This window comes from Rhinoderma darwinii, chromosome 6 (genome assembly GCF_050947455.1).
Source record: "Rhinoderma darwinii isolate aRhiDar2 chromosome 6, aRhiDar2.hap1, whole genome shotgun sequence".
In the NCBI taxonomy this organism is placed as follows: domain Eukaryota; kingdom Metazoa; phylum Chordata; class Amphibia; order Anura; family Rhinodermatidae; genus Rhinoderma; species Rhinoderma darwinii.
The window spans coordinates 49,273,650-49,289,086 of NC_134692.1; the positions used below are offsets into that span (position 1 = coordinate 49,273,650).

The 15,437-nt window shown below is 39.4% G+C and overlaps 1 protein-coding gene across 12 annotated transcripts in view; it reads right to left on the bottom strand.

The window, feature by feature from the left end:
- Positions 1–15,437, bottom strand: part of MAP2 (microtubule associated protein 2) — a 196,097-nt gene that overhangs the window by 106,106 nt on the left and 74,554 nt on the right. For 10 of the 12 annotated variants that reach the window (XM_075829689.1, XM_075829687.1, XM_075829685.1 and 7 more), the window contains exon 3: positions 10,477–10,539. The gene's annotated coding sequence lies outside the window, so the exon portion shown is untranslated. Of the gene's footprint in view, positions 1–10,476; positions 10,540–10,677; positions 10,955–15,437 lie in introns of those variants that run through there. The other 2 variants (XM_075829686.1, XM_075829696.1) reach the window with 2 other exon arrangements.

Consider the following 15,437-nt stretch of genomic DNA (forward strand, 5'->3'; position numbering starts at 1 on the left):
GGTATGTGCAGGCGATTGAACGCCGCGTCCATTACGGACGTAATTGGCGCTGCTTTTCATTGGAGTCGATGAATAACGGCTCCAATTACGCCCAAAGAAGTGACAGGTCACTTCTTTGACGCGGGCGTCTATTTACGCGCCGTCATTTGACAGCGGCGCGTAAATATACGCCTCGTGTGAACAGACAAACGTCAGCCCATTGCTTTCAATGGGCAGATGTTTGTCAACGCTATCGAGGCGCATTTTTCGGACGTAATTCGGGGCAAAAACGCCCGAATTACGTCCGTAATTAGTGCGTGTGAACATACCCTTAGATAACCATTTGACCTAACAGTTTTGATTTACATAAGACAAGACTAGAATATAGAGTGGAATGGTACATAGAATATTGATGACTGTACCTAGAATGAAAATGACGTTGTAAGACGCTTGAAGTGCATGGGAAGCAGGTGCATAGCGATAATGGCTGCAGAGAATCCAACTGCACTATGGCCCCTATTACTGGGGGAAGGGCGCAGTCCCCCCTAATCAATGCAGAGTTGTAGTGACACATCATATTAACTATACTAGATGTCATATAATCACACCAGATAGAGCGTTATACTATATTTTTAAAAGAATATATAATAAAACAGCATCACATGATAGCATTATTTACGTTCGGACATTTGGAGCCTTCCACATAAGGCATTTACTGTACTGAATTAGCAACTATGCAGTCATCACAATCCAAGCATGGTAAACAACAGCTATCCCCCCAACTGCAGGGGGTGCAACTCAAAACCATCCGCTAATTCTGCTTTGTACTAAGTGACAACCAGCAAATGGCATAGGTGATAATCAGTAATGGCTGCCATTATTCTTTGTTAGGCTATATTCACATCTGCGTTGGAGGCTTTCTTCACTTTTTTCCTGTCAAAACAACAGACACCTTGGTGGACCCCGACGTACTGTATGTTGTACTACATTGAATGTCCATGGGCATTATAGTATAAAGTATATGTATTTGGAATTCCTATACTTGGGAGAATTAGAACATTACTTTATGGAGTAAATGTAAATTTCATCTACATTAGGGTATGATCACACGGCAGCGTCCGTAACGGCTGAAATTACGGGGCTGTTTTCAGGAGAAAACAGCTCCGTAATTTCAGCCGTAATGGCATGTTGAGGCGCTTTTTACTGCATCCATTACGGACGTTAAATGGAGCTGGTTTTCCATGGAGTCCATGGAAAACGGCTTCATTTATGTCTGAAGGAGTGGCACTTCTTTGACGCGGGCGTCTTTTTTACGCCTCGCCTTTTGACAGCGGGGCGTAAAAAAAATGACCATGTGCACAGAACATCATAAGACCCATTCTAATGAATGGGCAGATGTTTGCCAACGCTATCGAGGCGCATTTTCAGACGTAAATCGAGGCGTAAAACGCCCGAATTACGTCCGTAAATAAGCCGTGTGAACATACCCTTACTTTACTACGAGAAACAATCAAGAAAAACTGTATTTCCTCCTATTTTATTTCTCATATTTTCACCAAGGTAAGAATTTTAAAATATACGGTAATGGTCCCATTTAGGTATGATAAGAAAGCTTGTTCTGTTTAGCGAAAAAAGAACAAAAATATTTGATAGCAAGAAAAAAATAATTCAACTTACCAAAATGTCATTCTAAACTTCTGCCTGGTCGTAAAGGTCTAAAAGACCAGTCTTGGAGTAAAAATATAGTATATGATTATTATCAGTAAGCATATGTGGCTACAATCTAAGGCCTTGTTCACGTCACATTCGTGATGTACGCTTAGTGTATAGGTAAGGAAAGCTCCCGTCGTACATGTTAAACACGTCAATAAGGTTACATTAGCCCAACAGAGGCCAAAAGAGTGTCCTTTTGCCTCTGTCGGGCTAGTATACGTTAGTATACCACAAAAAAAAAGGTATGGAATAGCGTAGTACACTTCACTATTGCATTCAATGGAATTCAGTAAAAATGGCAGGTCCATAAAGCCCACGCCATAGCATTTCTATGGTGCGGGCTTAAGCTGGCTACCCGGTCGATCGGACAGCTGAATGACGGGTGCCCGGGAGTCAGAGACTGCCGGGGATCCTGGAGAGAAGCGGTTTTCTCAAGGAGTGCTGTGAATAGAATAGATTTAGCCCCATTTACAGTGGAAAAGTATAGTGTAAAATAGAATAAAAAGAAATAAGGTCCCCCAAAGGTCTTTGCTGACCTTTGAGGGACAGACTATAATAATAAAAAAACTAAAACCCAAAAATAGCAAAAATAAATTAAATAAAAAATACACATAAAATATGTCCCCAAAAAACGCTCCCTTGCCAATCATTGTTGTAACGCTAGCCCTTACCCAATTACACTAAAATAGACATGTAATATATCAACATCTATGGTAGACAATGACGATCACAAATAAAAAGTATATTTTGTTATACTCTATGGGTGATGGATGCCAGTGACGGATGCCATACAGTGGCATCATTCAGCAATAAGCTTTACTGGCATCCGATAAATATATACGTCAGAAGTTCTAATGCCGTATACATTAAGCGGATGGCGTCCATAATAGCCTTTGGCTGATGGATGCCAATATTAGGTTTCTGTCCCAACCTCTGTTTAATGCAGCTTTAATCTGCGTTATTGTTAAATGAAGGTCATAAATGTGATGTGAACAGGGCCTAACGTGTCTGTTACAGGTCACTAACTATCCCAGCTGTTGTCAAATTTTGGGCAGGCCGGGAAAACTATCACAGGGATCAATATTTATTATGCCAATCGTATTTTGCAGGCAATGTGAAAGAAGTTTATTAGCAGTGGACACACAGCAGGTAAAGCATCCAGTTCCTTTGGACACAAGTTTTTTGTAGCTGTAGTTAGCTGCAAAGCACCAGAGCTTTGCTGTTTAGGCTGGTTTACAAGGGCAGATTTCGGCCCATAACGATCGGCCCATAACGATCACCGATCGGCAATAATAATAGGGCTGTCCACGCTCGTTAAAAGGCCCTATGCAAACTGTATGTCAAGGAAGGGTTACACAAGAAGATATCCTGCTGACGACGATTTTTAAGGCTACATAATGCATTCAGCCAAAGAACGAGCCTTTTGTCGTTTGTCAGGTGATCGCTGCACTTTTTACACAGGGCAATGATGCTTGTTCGCCCAATCATTGGCCCACGTAAATAGGCTTTAAGATGTGCAATCTGATAAGAACCAAGGAATACATTATAATGGGTAAGTAGATATAGAGATAAATAGCTTCTTATCTGTTATCTGCAAAACTGTGGAGTCCCACAGCTCATCTCATACTATCCGTAGATGAAATAGGCAGATTTTTGCAATGTAACTGAATATTTTGAAGCAATTTTGAGCAGTTCCACCCTCTAGTGAAATTCATACTGCAAGATCTACATTAAGTACTGGTGCTGCCCGCACAATGGAAATTCTCGGCACATTGAAGGATTTTAAAAAGCATTTCTCCTTAAAATAAAAATGCCAGTAAAAATAGGTCTTTGATTTGTCAAGTTGTTAAAAATTCTGTTGAGACGTTTCTTAGTGATATCTGTTTCTGAGAAAGGTGGGTTATAACCACTAAGGCCCCCTGCACACTGCAGAGCCAGATGTACGGAGTTTGTACAGAAGCACACGGAGGTTGTACAGAGCCCTAGTATGACTCTATGCTGCCCATGTGTGCTGCCGTACGGGCTCCGTTAGGTGCCATATGTAAGGAGCTATCATCTCATACAAAGAGTGCTGACGTAGAGAATCCGTGCATGCATTCGAATCCACCAGGAAAAAACTTCTTATGCCCCCATATGAAATCTGTAGCATACGGAGGTTGAGTAAAGGCCCCATGCACTAGAATAAAAACCCTATCATGACCTTACGACTACATACAAATTGAAGCCGTAATACAGCCATGCGCATGAGGCCTAAGGGTAAAATAACCATAACCACTTCCAAAGGTTATAACCAATGATTCTATTTGCTCCTATATAACAAATTTGCTACTTGTATGATTCAACGCGTCATCTGTATTACTAGATCATAAGGTAAAATTGGCGTACAGGAGTCTGGCCAGGTTTGGTGACAAACCCAATAGCAGCTAAACGACGGCCATAAATGGATACCACTTTTGAACTGCTGCGAGGTAAGAATTAAATGTTACTAAAGGACTCGCTAAAACCACTTATTGAAACATATTCTTTTTTTCTAATGTATTTTTCTTTCTTGGTTGAAGATATTTTTTATTCTGTTTTCTGTGAATGAATATGGGAGCAGCCACCTTGACTGAGCTGCTGTTAACAGCATTTAGAGGTATGCTTTCCAGCAGCCACACGAACAATAGCAAACAATAGTCTGGAGCTGGCTCATTGACTTCTATGGGAGAGTTTTCTAGGCATGGCCTGTGACCTGTGCAGAGGTCATTGTGCAGGGTGGAGGAGGGGGTGCTGTGTCCATCACATGGAGACATTCACAATAGGTGATGGGGTTACCTTTCATTGTAATCCTGCCTGTGATAATGTGATGACTGCTGAGAAGTGATTGCTACAGAACAGGAAGTGTCAGTCTATTGTAAGGCTCAGTGGCCAATAGGAAAACAGCATGATTTAAAGATTATTTTTTAAAATAGATAATGACATAGAAAATATAAAAAATATCACCAGAAATTAATAAAAAAATATGTTAAACACAGAAACATGATTTAAATAATAGGACAATTTCTGATGAGACATTCTTGTTAAGTTTCAGTAGTGCTATACAACTCCTTTTAGTGAAGAGCCTAAGTGATATTGTGTCATTGGTTGATGACTATCTCACTCTTCCAAAAAGAACTGCTCTCAAGGCAAACAACATAGAGGCTGTCCCTTTAAAGTAGGAGCTCTACCTCAGGTTGTCCCTAATGCTTTACCCCACAGAAAGTGTTAAACCTCAACAGAACAACGTTCTTCACTGGTAATACAATATTGGGAAAGAAGTGAGGGGGTCAAGTCCAAGAGTCATGCATACCTTCTCTCCTGTAAGGTATCAAATAAGGTGCAAAGGAGTGTCAGGTCTTCCAATCTTGGGATGATGAAGGTAGCTTGCTGTACACATCCTTCAATGCGGACAACAATCCATATTTATCTAGAGTTATTCTCTCTGTACCTAGTGGAGAACTTCCAAAAAGCTGATATAACATGTAATGTGGTATGTAATTTAATAGTTATTTCTCTCAAGAGTCATCCACCCTAAAAGTAAATCAGATCACATTGTGCTATGCAGTTATATACAATCTATTTTGACTGGGACTACTGCCAGGATGTTCAAAAACATGTCTGCCCCATGATCACAGCTTTATCTCACATATCTCCAGTTCTGAGAACCCCCAGAAACCATTTTATGCATGTGAATGACTGATAGAAGCAGACTTCCTACTTTAGGTTTAGTGGACATTTAACCCCTACCTCTATCATAAGAAATCAGCTCTTGAAAATCCATATTGTTGAATGAATTGTGTCTATTATCTTGTTGCTGAGAACATTGCGTTAATCACCAGAATTTAAAAAAACAACTTTAATAATGGCATTTAGCATATGGATATTGATGTAAATTGAGATTTTGATTCACATAATATTCTTAAGGCGCTGTCCAATAAGAGCTCTTGACCAGAAGTGTCATTGGCATCATAAACATGAAAAATATTGATGTTGATCTTATTGAGACAGAAGAGATTTATTTTTTTCCAGCTTTGAAGAACAAGCCAAAGAGACTTATCTTTTAGAAGTTCTCCTTTACATGTTATCCATAAGTCTACTGTGCCTGTTTACTATGTGAACTTAGGACAGACAATGGAACATTATATTACAGTATGTGCTGTCTTTTAAACTCTGGATAACAATAAGACCAAGTCAACCAATCAGGTGGTAGAATAGTGGGAACCAGACATGAAACTTTAGGGTTTTTATTAAAAAATGCCCACGAGAGTAGTTAATTGTTGCATGGCTATATGAAAGTCTCCAAATTTATGTTTCGCTGCCCTTAAATGTAGTGTACCTCCAAAATTTAACTTTATCGGACATATCTGGCTTAGAACTGTAACGGCTCCATCAAATGGTTATCAAAATGACCGCCGTAAACTTGACTGCGTATGTAATGTTAGCTGCGCTTTAGATTCATGAAGGACGGTATCCTGCACCAGGAATAGGGGATTTTAACTTTTTGGGGACTTGTGGGACTCCTCTTATCTTTGAGTGATCTCAATGGGCAATCTCTGGTTGCCCTGTCATTAGAAAATATTGCATTTATAACAATCAGTAGTTTCTAAACACAATCAGCTTTGACAAAAAGGGTACCTGCAAACAATGATAAAAAAATGGTCTTTTTACATAGAAAAAGTTACATGCTTTTGAAAAGTTGTTAATTTGCCAATAAGTAGCATTCTTTTCATTTGCATAGCATGTTCTAAGGAACGTTAAATGTAAAAAAAGAAAAACAACTGCAATTCTTCCCTTAATATCTTTCTTTTGAGCCTATTCTATCTCATATTTTAATTAAAACTTTAAGAAACATATAAAGGAGATCAGCCAAAGCCCCTGCTCCTTTTCACAATTCTGTATCTGGTTGTAAGGCAACTGGCTGCAGCAGAAGCCCTCCTCAACTGCACTATCGGTAGCCGGAGAGAACAGAAACACTAAGCCCCTTCCTACTGGCTAAGCCCCTCCTTTTAACAATTTGTCAGATGTAAATGTATCATTCATTTCTGGGTGTAGTGTTCCTTTAAGGTCTTTGCCACATGGTAGATGATATCTGAGATTCATTGCACTTAGTATAGTAACATCATTAGAACAGACAAAAAAAATGATTTTTTTTTAAACCCAATGGTAAGACATTAATGACCAAAAATATTCTTTCTTTTTATTTATATGAAAAATATTAAACAAATTTTACAAGGTCTGTGTGATGTGGTCTGATGTAGTCTATAGGCACACATAAATTTATCGAAATATACTCATATTATTATAAAAATTTAGGTGCAGTACAGTTTTAGATTGTAAAGTTATATTAAATATTGCTTAATGCATCTATGTACATCAAAGCACTGACAGCGGACGCCATCAATTTTGTATTTCCATCCACGCTTACTTTGCTAGATATTAGATTTTTCATAAAATGGATTTGCATGGTTTATCCCCACTGTTACACAAAGCTGATGCTTCTGTAACTCTCCAGTCAAACCAGCAGGTTGTCACTAAGACATCACAAGAGTAAACAAAGGAACGCAAAATAAAGAAAAAGCCATGGCATGTAGGGGAGGTAGAAAAAAAAAGAGTAAACAAACACTGAGTATCAAAGCAAAAAAAAAAGAAACAGAAAAAAACAGTACACAACAGGAGGTAATACAAAACATTAAATAAAATACAAACAAGATGGACAGAAGTGAGAGACAAAGAAAAATAGGTGTGAGGAATAATAAATAAAATCCCTTTCCATGGACCCAAGAGTAATGATGTTACCGGCCTCTGTGGCAGATATGCAGCTGTTTGCAAATAAAGAAGCTCGGATACACAATTACATAATATGAGAGTACTTGCTCGACAATGACGAAGTCTTTCTTTAATCGAATTTGATATTCACATAGCCTACAGTTATATAATAGTTCTCAATATTATATTATGTACTTAAAAAAAGTAAGACCAGACAGGCGAGACTAGTTCAAGGGGATGGTCAGTTGGCTGGTAGAAAAAAATGCATTTATGAGTACTACATGTTCTTATAATGGAAGATTAGGTTTTGTACATGGACTTCAGCAATCTAAACAGTTTCTTCATTTCTTGACTTAACATATTGACTGCTAGTGTTGGGTATAATTAACACGTGTCGTCTGCTTTCTTTCCACAGTGAATATATTCGCTGAAACACTTGTGGTTGTGTTAAAGTTGCCACTAAGAGGTGCTAACTGCAGACTCAAGAAACCTGATGTAAATTATGACTTGATGCACGGTTCTGTGCTTCTGACTCAGATTTAGGGGACATGTATAGAAGGCCATTATAACCCAGTATTTTTGTACTGAGCAAAGTATAAGGCTGGATTCACACGAGCATGTTCCGTCCGTAATGGACGGAACGTATTTCGGCCGCAAGTCCCGGACCGACCACACTGCAGGGAGCCGGGGTCCTAGCATCATAGTTATCTATGACGCTATGTGTCACTGCCTCTCCGTGGAACTACTGTCCCGTACTGAAAACATGATTACAGTACGGGATAGTTGTCCGGCAGCTAGGCAGGGACTCCTAGCGTCGTACATAACTATGATGCTAGGAGCCCGGCTCCCTGCAGTGTGTTTGGTCCGGGACTTACGGCCGAAATACGTCTGTCAATTACGGACGTAACATGCTCTTGTGAATCCAGCCTAAAGGAAATCAGTGGTGTTTCAAAGACTCAGAAATATCCTTATGTTTGTCTAGTAGCTATTATATTAGCATGGAGTGTCTGGGTGTACACATCCTTCAATGCGGACAACATTCCAGAATTATTCTCTCTGTAACTAGAGGAGAACTTCCAGAAAGCTGTAACAAAAGTTATTGTGGGATGAACTTCAAAAGTTATTTCTTTCAAGGGACATCCACCCTAAAGTTTATCATATCACATTGTGCTATGCAGTTAAATACAATCTATTTTGACTGGGACTCACATCTCACATATTTCCAAATCTAAAAATTTACAAAAACATTATTTTCATGCATGTGTATGACTGATATAACCAGCCCACCTACTTTAGGTTTAGTCGACCTTTAACCACTACGTCTGTCATAATCTTGAAAATCCACATTGATGAATGAATTGTGTATATAATCTTGTTGGTGGGAACATTGCTTTAATTTCCAGAATTATCAAAGAAACTTGTATGGATCAAAATAAAAAACTTTTTTTAAAATCTTTTTGAAGTTTAGATGTTATTCATAAGTCTACTGTGCCTGTTTATTATGTGAACTTAGGACAGACAATGGAACATGATATTACAGTATGTGCTTATTAAAGACTCTGGGTAACAATAAGACCAAGGCAACCAATCAGGTGGTAAAATAGCGGGAACCGGACACGGAAGCCAATTTTGAAACTATAGGGTTTTTATTAAAAAAATACCCAGGAGAGTTGTTAATTGCAGCATGGCTATATGAAAGTCTCCAAGTTTATGTTTCGTTTCCCTGGAGCATTGTGTACCTGCACAATGGCACTTTGCTGGACATGTCTGCCTTATTACTGTTACGGCTCGACTATCCATCAAATGATTATCCAAATTATCCACCGCCATAGACTTGACTGCGCTTCGGATTCATGACCGTTGAGGTCAAATAATCACACTAATCCCATGTATGTCCCCATCCGATTTATGTGATAAGAAAACATTTAGGGTGCACCAATCGGTGGCAGATCAATTATTTGTGTTGCATGGTAAATGCTCTTATTTTTTCGTGACTAGCTGTTTATTAATTTCCCCAGATCTTCATTTACAGTATCTTATTAATATTGTATAAGCAGCCAGATACATCAAAGGAGGCAATAAACATTAGTTGTACACAGTGACATCTCGAAACTGTTGACTGCAAGCAGGAGGGAACTGCATACACCTGACCAGCATTTTATTCACCGTGTGTTTCAGACCGGAACAGCTACATCACCACCATGATCTCATAGATCAGGCAGTTATCATCCCAAGTAATATTACTATATTCCATTATGACTTGGCAGAATACCAGCAATGGAGAAAGACTACATTGAGAATATTCAATGCTTTATTTCTCTATTATTTTTTACAATGGAATTAAAATGTTTGCATCATAAAAGCATATAGAGGTTTACTACTCTAATGCCTGAACCCACATCTACGATCATCAATACCTTGAATTACTATAAGCACTACCTTCGATACTCCTTTGGAGATAAAGGCCTAGCGTGAGCTGCTGATTCAGCAACCAGAGCTGTCTGCACCTTTACTAGTCCTGCAATACACGGATGATGCAGCGAAAAAAAAAACCACCATGAAAAAAATCTCTAACAATGGTGACGGAGCAACTGTCAGTAACAATTGGCTACGGTATCACTTAACCCCACGGTTGCTGACAACATACGAATGAAGTTTGATGTAGAACGGGTTAACATTCCAATTGAAAAATCCATAAATATCTTAGCAAACATGCAATGCAGGATAATAATTTAGACTTAATAAAACCACTTGGTGTATTTTCCACTGGAAGCTAAACATGTTGATGCATATGGCTGCAGAATAAATAGTCATTGTATTTTTTACAAGGAATTTAAAGGGCCTTGAACCTGCAAAGCGGCTAAAAGAAAAATGCGTTTTTTTTTTGTTAAACCATAGAAATAAGTAACTCTAGAGGTGGTGACATGGATTGCCTGATATCTACACAACAACAATAGCATTTTGCAATCTAGAAAGATAGTGAAGCGCTGGTATAAATACCTCTTTATCCGGATGGTGAAGCAGGACTGAGAGGCAGGAACAAAAGGATGAATCACGCAGGAACTGGAGAAATAAAACAGAGGGAGACAAGAGGACGAGACGTTAGCTTTTTTTTTTTTTTTTTCATACAAAGCACTGGGAAAACGCACTCCCTGCGCTAAGCGGAGCTCTGTAGACAGCAATGATGTAGATTTAACACACCTTCTGCTCCCTGGCACTGCAGCATAATGCTCTTTGTTTTAATTCAGCTGATGCTTAGGAAGAAGGTACTGGCAGAACTGGTTAATAGCCTCATGTAAAATACAGAGGCTGCGATACACTTTATTCACTCCCTCCCTTCCTCGCCACCAGCTCGCTGCCTAGGACTGTGTGAGCCACCAGCCTGTCTCTATGAAGCCTGCAGTGGTACTGAAGAGAGGGGGTGAGGGAGGGAGGAAAAGAGGAGGGGGGTTGGGGAGAAAAGGAGAAACAGTGGAGGAAAGAGACGAGAAAAATTTATATTGGTGAAGGGGAGGAGGGACGTAAGAACAAGAGAGAGAAAGGGGTGAATGATGGGTAAATGAGCAGGTGTTAAGATGGAAGGGAAAGATGATGGAAGGGAAAGATGATGGAAACAAAGATTAGGAAATGCACTAAAAAAAACAAGGTGGCTGGATGAAAAAAAGGAAGCCAGGGAATGAAAGGTTAATCGATGCAGAGCAGATAAAATGATGACGGAAATCTAGGAATACGAAGAAGCCGCCTCTAGATCTGGAAGGTTCTAGAAGGAAGAGCGGACAAGAGGCGCGTCATCGCTCACTTTCACTGTGGAGCTGCCCTGGTGTCTATATAGAGCGGCTTGTCACAAGATCCAGCATCAACTACCTGACAGGAATTTTAATTGCATCAAGCCGGTCATGTCTCAGGAACAGGCCATCTTGGTGTCTTCTCTTCCAATACAGAGTCACAAGGCAAAGGGTTCTACATACCACAGAGCTAGGCTACAATAGATAGTGTTCAGCAACTTTGTAAATTTGGCAATTTCTGTCAGCTTTTGACATTATTGATCATCACCGATTAGCCTTCAACTGGAAAGAAGTCAATTGACCAAATGACCACTCTATATTTTAGAGGTGCAACACTGCTTGGAAGCTGACAATCTATATGGCTAAAAATATTACAACATCTTCTGCTGTATGTGTCCATTTCCTGCTAGTAACACTTTGTATATACTACAGCAGTCTACATTTCTGTTAGACCCACCAGGAACTAGTATTATTTCATTTATTAGTCCAACATTAAAAACTTCCATAGAAATACCCAAAAAGTGCATTGGTCTGGCTCCCCGGATTTGCCAAGGCCTGTAAATATGACCGAATTACTGACATATAAATAATGCTTCGAAATGTAACTTGTCTTGTCCTTAATAATAATCAGAACTAAAGCTTGGAGCTAGAACTTCGGAGCAAAAGCAGTACCTAGGCCCCCACCTAACTTCCAATGACCATATTTCACTGTATCTAATGATGACATCCTATCTAGTATGTATATACATCCTAAAATATATTCATATCTTTATCGTGGGATAGATCGGTCTAGCATGATTACTTAGCTGTGCATTTCAAAGTCACTGTAACACCTACATATTGTACTTATATTCCTGATTTTACTATGGCTGGATGGACTATAGGCATCCCAAGTGATAAAACTTTGTCGTGATTACTACCTGTGCAATCCTTAGAGCAACTCCACTAATTTTGATGGGTATTGAGAAAGGTGAAACTAGGCCCCATAAGAATTTAGTAAGAGCAATGACATATATGGGTAATGTTAGGAGGGACATTGGTGTGGCCTGTTTGCAGATATAAATACTGATGGTCTCCACATGGAATGACAGCTATATTACTTCCCATGTTTGGAATATTGTTGCAATTTGTATTTTCTTTTGCAGTTTCTTATGTCTTCCTTTCAATTCCCTCTATTGCGAAAGCAATTTTCAGGACATAATTTCAAGCTGTGCTCGGAGATGAAGTTGTAGGAGGATGCTGGAGCAGAACAAACAATCAGCAATGATTATATTGTGTGTAATTTGCCATTTTTAGCTTAGAGTACTGGTATAAGGGGACACGAAGCACCTAACAATATATCAATATCTAGTGCACCCAGAAGTACCCTGGAGTAGCCCAACAATTACCTTCAAACAGCATCCTTCCTTCTTAGAATGCCGGTATGAGTTAGTCATGGCATAATATACTGCCCGATTAGAAAATTGTTTACCTATTTGAGGGATATTGGAGATGGACCCTCTACCTCATACAACCTATGTTCCCAGTGGTCTTGTAAAAGATCACTATATGACTAAAAAGAGTATCATTGAAATTAGCCATGAGTAAGGATGGAGGGACCGTCAGAAACGCGTAGGCTCTCTACACCCACCCCCTGATGTCGCTGTACAATTTTTTAATTGACAAGAAATAAAGATTGGACGTTTTAGGTTATGTTCACATGGCTTAGCAAAATAAGTCTGAAAATAAGGAGCTGTTTTCAGGCGACAACAGCTCCTGATTTTCAGACATTTTTGTAGCAACTCGCGTTTTTCGCGGCGTATTTTACAAACGTTATTGGAGCTGCTTTTCAATGGAGTCAATGAGAAACGGCTCCAAAAACATCTCAAGAAGTGACATGCACTTCTTTTTCGCGGGCGTCTTTTTACTCGCCGTATTTTGACAGCGATGCGTAAAATAACACCTCGTGGGAACAGAACACCGTAAAACCCATTGAAAGCAATAGGCAGATGTTTGTAGGCGTAATGGAGCCGTTTTTTCAGGCGTAATTCGAGGCGTAAAACGCACTGCGTGTGAACATAGCCTTACTCTGAAGCGCTGGATTCAACTTCTATTTTTCTGTCATTGAAACTAATTATATTTAAGAGATGGCGAGAGGCATAACTTGAAGTTCATGGGCCCCAATGAAAAATATGTAATGGGCCCCCAACCTACCATGTGCTATTTATAATACTGGTGTCTCCTTATGTGGCATAGGGACTTTTGGGCCCCCTCAGGCACCAGTGCTCGGGTGCAACTGCTACCACTGCATGCCCTATAGGTATTCTCCAGGAGATGGTTCCCCAGGCTATTATACATCCACCACTATCTAAAATGTTTGACAACAAAGATGGGTTGTAGTCAACCTTCTTTTACATTGGTGTTTCCACTGCAAACCTATATATTTGTTAACCCAACAATCCTGGACTAAGGTTAACATTGCAGCTTTATTAGCTATATATTTGCTCTATATTTAGATTCTTTTTATGCAGGTATATACTAGTATGCAAGTATCCTTGGATCCAATACGATGCCAAATTAGTGGGTTGTTTTTTTTCAACCACTGAACTTTTTAACTTCCAATCAAGATGAAAGAAAATATTGTTTCAGGGGTCAAGGCCCAAAGCTGACCTGATGCAATGGAGCCTTTTACTTCTGTATAAGAGTTTGACAATCGGAATCACCAATTAAATGGACTTTTTGTTGACATTAAGATAAGTTTGCTGTGGAGAGTTACAGCCAGATCTTTTTCATGCAAGACTTTAAATCTCCGTCTGCCAATGCACTACAGGCATCTCTGGAAGCGGAAGGTTTAGTTTTAAACTGAGCACAGCCTCACCATCTGTGAACAAGGAGCTAATGTTCTTTGTGTAATGAGGGAAAATATTGCAGAAAAATTAACCTGTCGCTGTACAATCACTACATACAGTTTGAACAGTCTAATACAAGGAAAAGGAAGGAGCAGTTCTTTTAGGGTTCAAATGAAAAGATGACCCTGATGACATCACTTTACTAAAACAAGCATTTTATTTTCATTATTGGTATTTGGAACAACATCTGTAGAAAGGACGGGGAAGCAGCAATACATTCACTATATGCATTACTTTTTCATTTCGATTTTTATTGTTGATAGCATACTTTATAAACTAGTTGTAAATATACTCTGACAAGGGGAATTACTTGCATGATTTGATACATATCAGGGTTACATACAGCACCATAAATAATAGAAAGTGTACCCACACTGCAGAACTGTGCTCCGATACCATATTGCCACATAACATATCTGGGGTGGCGGAGTGTTTAAACTAGGGCTGAGGAGGGAGGCCAATGTAGAAAATAAAGGGGTAGTTAGGTTAGAGAGGGGTCAGACTATATTGGTGGGGGGAGAAACAGACGGTGGGGAGAGGACTAGGCAACAAGATAAGGAGATCCTTTCGTTACAAAACAACAGTGAAAATAAAAAGGCCCAAATGTCAAATAATCACATTTCTGATACTGAAAGTGAAACATTTAAAGGCAAGTTAAAGTGTATGTTCACAAATGCCAGAAGTCTGGCAAGCAAAATGGGGGAGCTGGAGGCCTTGATACTGGAAGAAGATATAGATATAGTTGGTGTTGCTGAGACATGGCTAGACTCTTCACATGATTGGGCTGTAAATCTACAGGGTTTCACACTGTTTCGGAAAGACAGGGCAAATAGGAAAGGTGGTGGTGTATGTCTGTATGTGAGAAGCGATATGAAGGTGAGTGTGAATGAGACATTAGAGGGTGAAGATTGCGAGGAGGTTGAAACCTTGTGGGTGGAATTACAAAGGGAGGTAAACACTGAAAAAATTACTTTTGGTGTAATCTATAGACCCCCCAATATAACTGAAGAGATAGAAGGTCAAATATATAAACAGATGGAGCGGGCTACACAGGCGGGTACTGTTGTGATAATGGGAGATTTTAATTACCGGGATATTAATTGGTGTCATGGTTCGGCTTCAACTGCAAAGGGGAGACATTTGGTAACAGTGATCATAATATAGTTATATTTTACCTATACTGTAAAAAACAAACACAGGCTGGGAGGGCAAAAACACTTAATTTTAAGAAGGCCAATTTCCCCAGGATGAGGGCTGCAATTCAGGATATAGACTGGGAAGAACTAAT